Source organism: Saccostrea echinata, unplaced genomic scaffold (assembly GCF_033153115.1).
Source record: "Saccostrea echinata isolate AGI-Se365-2 ecotype Australia unplaced genomic scaffold, CSIRO_AGI_Sech_v1 ptg000051l, whole genome shotgun sequence".
Classification (NCBI taxonomy): Eukaryota; Metazoa; Mollusca; class Bivalvia; order Ostreida; family Ostreidae; genus Saccostrea; species Saccostrea echinata.
Genome location: NW_026889800.1, coordinates 5,936,958 through 5,943,054, shown reverse-complemented (window position 1 = coordinate 5,943,054; position 6,097 = coordinate 5,936,958). Strand labels below are relative to the sequence as shown.

The 6,097-nt window shown below is 33.7% G+C and overlaps 1 long non-coding RNA gene across 1 annotated transcript; it reads left to right on the top strand.

The window, feature by feature from the left end:
• Positions 1-769: 769 nt before the first annotated feature.
• On the top strand, positions 770-4,750 carry LOC133203710 (uncharacterized). Its single transcript, XR_009723452.1, has 3 exons — positions 770-828; positions 1,176-1,442; positions 4,246-4,750. It is a non-coding gene; the product is annotated as an uncharacterized LOC133203710 (long non-coding RNA).
• The last annotated feature ends 1,347 nt before the right edge of the window (positions 4,751-6,097 follow it).

Below are 6,097 nucleotides of genomic sequence, written 5' to 3'. Positions count from 1 at the left end.
ATGACCAATATATTTATATAAACAATATACATATGGTCAATCGATGATAAATTTATTTTTTAACATTATTAAACGAAACACACCATTATTATTTCTGCTATATAAGAATTTTCCTCTCGACCAGCTCAGTATTCGCCACCGGAAATAGTCATGAAATGTCAAAATTAACATACTGCACATTCATCGAGCAAATTCTTACCATTATTTTTGCTTGTCTTTCATCAAATTATTTTCAAATATATATATAATTTTTTTTTTTTTTTTTTTTTTTTTTTTTTTTTTTTTTTTTTTTTTTTTTTTTTTGCTCGAGGTGTGTGCGCTACTAAAATTTTGGGAATTTGTTGTAAAAATATTTTTTTAAGAATAGCAATTTGCGGAAAGAACGGATGTTTAAATCCTGTGAATACTTCTAATTAACGTACTTGCGAAATTTTGTTATGCATATATGAAAACTACCAATCTTCTTCTACAAGTACATAGTGATATTTTTGCAAACGTGTATATCGAAATACGAAAAATTGTGGGCCTTCTAATTATCTGACTTAACTCGTATATGGGTTACTAGTAAGTCGTGTTATTGAGATGAATAGAGCAAGTCCAAGAAAGATAACTCGTATGATCTCCTATTAGTTCGGCTTCGGTAAATGTCTTCAGTTTTTGCAACCCCAGTTTCCATGAAGCATGCGCAAAACCTTCTTCCTTTTGGAAAATTCTAGAACTAAAGAAAAACCAGCAATCCGAAGATCAGCGACCAAATCCACTATTGATATCCTTTTTTTTCTGTACATCAGTACAAATATTGGTAAAGTAATTTCACTTTCAATTGCGGTGAGTATCTACTTCCATTTATTTTCAATAATATCTGCACAAATTTGTCATATTTAGGTCCGTAGGTGATTTTATGCAAATCATGTAAACGGTTTTCAAAATAATTATAGCAATAATAACATAACGGCTCCTGATTTAGTTTGCCCATACAATAAATCGGTTTCAAATGCATTTAAGTATGCAATATAAATTGTTAAGGCCAATGAGCTCATTTAGCTCGCCTTTACTTGTGGACATATAGTTGTAACGAGGTATATCTATATATCATTTTTAAACCCGCATAACTTATTCTCAGGAAAATAATTTAACCTTTATATATTATTTTTAAACCCGCTTATATCTCAAAGGAAATGCTGAGCGCTAAATCAAAGCGTAAGACGGCATCACCATATGCACGCCCAGCACGGCGAGGGACCAGGAGGACCTACCAACAGAATCAATAGTCATCTACCACTCAGAATCCCACCACAAGTACTGAAGCGTCCTGTCATCCTACGATGGCCTCCAGTTCGACTGCTACACTGCAGCTGGTCTCCAGTCCTACTGCTACACTGGTCACCAGTCCAGTCCTACTGTGGTGTCCACCCCAACTGCTGAGGCATCCAGTACATCAGGTACTTTTTTCCTTGCAACAAATGTTGCAATATCAGTATCATCCTTACAAAATCCAACTCCTCTGATCAGTGTGTCAGATGAGTTGGGTCTTCATGTGCCCCAACTCATTAAAGAAAAGATATGGGGAAAAGTATATAACGAGCTAGCAAAAGTCTTAGAGTCTGAGTTGGACTCGGGGAGGGGGCAAAAAATTTCAATTGTAGAAGGACAATTGATTATGCAACCAAAAACTAAATCTAAAAAGATTACTACTATTGACCCTTGAATTGATGCCTTTCTAGTTTTTGCTAGTATATACTTGTCCAGACATTGGAGCTAGTCGTAACCCAACCAGTGCATGGCTGGAAAACGACAAACAGTTTAAATTAAAAATGTCAAAAACACATTCATATCTTGGGGGTCAGTCGACGTAGAGTTATGGTTACTTTACATGTCAAACCAGCCACTCTAACAACCAACTCAGTCAGCACTCAAATGCTATGACTATAATTATAAGGGCTCATGTGCAAAAAATCCTTGCTTATATCAACACTTGTGCATGTACTGTCACAAAAATCATCCACGCATTCACTGCTGGTCAAATCAAACCATAACATCATCCATCTTTAGACCAAATACACCGCAGACAGGCCAATCCAATTTTCGTCCCTACTCCTTTCAACAATCTACAGTACGACCAAGACAATTCTCTCAAACGCGTAGATAAAGATATATGGGACCTAGCTATAACTCCAAATAAGGTGGGCTGCTTACAAAATCATCTGACTGAATACCCAGATAAAGAAACTGCACAGTATATATCAAATGGTTTTCAACATGGTTTTTACTTGTTCTATACAGGATTAAGGCTGCCTTTGCAATCAAGAAATATGTCCTCAGCTAAAAATCAAAAGTCCAAACTACAAAATATAATCAACAAAGAAATTCAGCTTGGTAGGATGGCTGGGTCCATCCCAAATCCCTCAATATACAATCTATGGTAAAACCTGGTAGGTGTACTACCAAAAACAGATGGTGGATGTATATTAAAAACAAATTTGTTTGGCCCTATTGGCAATAGTGTTATTTGAGTGGCATTAGCTATCAATTTCAAATTCAGGGGAAAGAAGATAATACAAAAACGTTTATAGTTAAAAAAAATGCTTGAGGGCTTGCGTAGATTGAAACCATCTAAAGATATCTCTCTCTCTCTCTCTCTCTCTCTCTCTCTCTCTCTCTCTCTCTCTCTCTATATATATATATATATATATATATATATATATATATATATATATATATATATATATATCTTGATCTTGTGATATTCTGTACTTTTTACGTCAAAAGTATGGAAGATATTACCGAGAGTCATTTTCTATGTTAACCATTTAGGGGAACGTTGATTTCCTGTAGTAAGTAAAGCAAAAACCCTATAAATAAAGTTATTAAATAAACAAAAGAAGTAAAATTATACAGAAGATACAAAAAACATCCATAAAACATCTATATTATAGAATTCTAAAATTTATATTACAGAAGATTTATTCAATTTTTCACACTTCACAATTATTTTTTGGGATAAAGGTAATATAAAATGACAACGAAAATGCTTTTATTTTATGTAAAGTTTTTCACAGTCATACAGCTGCATCCCTTTTTATTTTTATGCATATAGTGTTGCCCTGTTACGTCATTCCTCCATCATTAACTTGGCAAAAGTTGCACACATTCAACTCAAATTTGACATATGGATATATCATAAAAAATACCAGGTCAAGTTCGAATTTTGTCATGGTCCAATGATTTTTGACAGAGTTATTTCTCTTGAGATGTATGTATAAGGTTGAAATTGCACATGCAGGTATTTCTCCAGAAAATACTGATAAAGATCGAATTTTGTCGTGGTCCGACGATTTTTGACAGAGTTATTCCTCTTGAACTAAGAAAAAACGAAAATTTCCGTTTCCGCTCTTTAACTTTTTTAGAGATGTATGTATAAGGTTGAAATTGCATATGCAGGTATTTCACCAGAAAATACAGGTCTAGTTCGAATTTGGTCGTGGTTCAATGATTTTTGACAGGGTTATCCCTCTTAAAGCTCGGGAAAAAATTTCAGTTTCCTCTCTCTTACATTTGTAGAGATTTATGTATAAGCTTGAAAATTGCATGAAGCATTATCCTTGGATAAAGTTTTGCCTTTTTTTTTTATCGAGTAACGTTTTCCATAAATTTTTGGTATTACCCTCTATACTTTATAACCGCACAAAAATGTATTTGTAAATGCACTATTTGCTCTTTGTCTCTGTGTTAATTTTTTCCTCTAGCCTCGGCAATGTATTTCCTCTCAAATGTCAAAAATCAGTTAACCTAATTATATCACACACACACACACACCTGTTGAATGTTCAGTCACTTTGATTCCGGCATCTACATGTACTGGTGTCAGTCGAGGTTTCCAAATGACACCTGTTACTCAAAAGAAGTTCAAAGAGTATAATATAAATCATATACGGTACCAATTTTGATGCACCATATGCGCATTTCGACAAATTGTGTCTCTTCAGAACTTATATATAAACTTCACAAAAATAGGAAAGAATATGTAGAGCTGTACAGGTTGTATGCTGCTAAATTCTGCTGTGCACCCTTAAACATTGATTTATTGTATGTAAAATTCCAGTAAGGCACATTTAAGACTTTACATTGTATTAAAATCATGGCAGTATTTTTCCAATACCAACATAGCGGTTGTTGGCTTGATATTTCATTTCGGTGATGTGGGAATCATTATAAAAATACATCTGTATCTTCATTCTGTTTTAGGTTAAAAATCCCAAAACACCGACAATCCACAATACAGTTCTCCAGTATACGTCGGAGAATACGTTGATCCAGTAAACAGAGATATAAATCCAACGCTTCTGGAGGACAGAAAGTCAAACTTTGTAAATAGTTCTAATGTATAAACGTATACAATCATTTACAACTAGGTATAGAATCCGTAGCTCGTTGGCAAGAGAGAAAGGAAAACGTTTCATTGTCTAGTGAAACAGAAACTTCAATAAATTATGACGAGCGAATTGAAAAAGGTCAAGACCAGGATTCAAGAAATACTTCTTTCCAGAGAATACACAATCTAAACAATATTTTGGGCGAGCAACAAAAAAAAAACAGATTCTGAGATGGGATCGCATTCTGCATGCATACCCGCTTTTCGCTCAGACGTCTCTGAAAAAGAAGGAATAGAGACAAAAAATGTCAACCAAATATTATCTAATGAAAAGGAATACGAGTATTTTCTATTGGATAAAATCGACCCATTGTTAGAGATGAGCATTTTTTTTTTCTATCAACTTTAAAGCATGGCAATAATTATAATAACATAACATTCACCAAACTGGGAATGTAAAAAGAGAACACTTTTAATTGGCAATTTATATTTTTCTATTTTGATGAAAATAACGCATGCAAAATAAACATATATGCTTAAAAGGGTTTTCTACATATACATAGCATTCGTCACCTTTTAATTACTTTACACACCTTTAGATGCATTATCCAATAAGATAAATACTGCAAATTAATTATACCTTATCAATTACACTTCAAGGTAGAATCTTTTGATTATAAATATTTTTCTTCACCATTTTTTCTGCTGTATTCCACTCATCAAAAAGGAAAGCTGAGAAGAAGGTGCGGTTTAGACCTTATTGTGCCCTAAAAATTTAATGTTTTCAAAACGTTTTGAAATTGGCATAAATATCAGTTGAGTATATGAGTGTCATAATGAAAGAATATGGCACGAAGGAGGACCATTCTGCAAATATGACGTCATAAATTTCGTATTTTTTAAAAAGTTTTAAGCAGAAAAAACAATGACTCATTTCAGGAGGTACTTTCCTTGAGAAAATAGTGTACACAGCCGTCGCCCACTTCAATATTCGGATATGTTGTGTTAAATTCTTTGAAAAATTGCATTTCTCAAAATCTTTGTGGCGATGCATGTGGTCTATATTATCTGTAAGAAAATTTCATTGAAAATTAATGTCTTCTGCAACTTTTTAAAGAAACTACGGAAAATGTACAGGTTTATGACGTATCAGTTAGCATTTAGGAAGTCAAATGAGAAAAACTATTGGTTTATCTTCGTGCATAGAGTTTCAACAGTTCAGAAAGTATGAATTTTAATTTCTTTCATCACTTTCATATTTTACCAAAAAAAAAAAAAAAAAAAAAAAAAAAAAAAAAAAATACAGAGCCAGATTTATATTGAAACTGTACCTTGTTCTTTAGCTCAGGTTGACCATGTATGCATGGTATTCCTGTGCTTGCTTTGTTTATGTGCCATAACTCAGTATACATGTAAACACGATACCAAAGGTTCTTGGTTGAAAACGTGTGCCAATTTTATTAAGTCACCTGAGTCTCATGGTTGACTGATTGCTATCTGTTGTTGTCCGCCGTCGTATGGCCTGCGACGAGCGTTGCGGACGTAAACTTTAAATTTTCAGCTTCCTCTCTTCAACCAAAGAACCATTTTAGACCAATTTTAATATAAAGCACTTATGACTGAATGTGCACAAAAATTATGAATTTCTTGCTCCATGTGGGGGGGGGGGGGGGGGTCTGAGGGTTTGGGCTAAAACCATCAAAATTAATGCTATATTATAAAAAT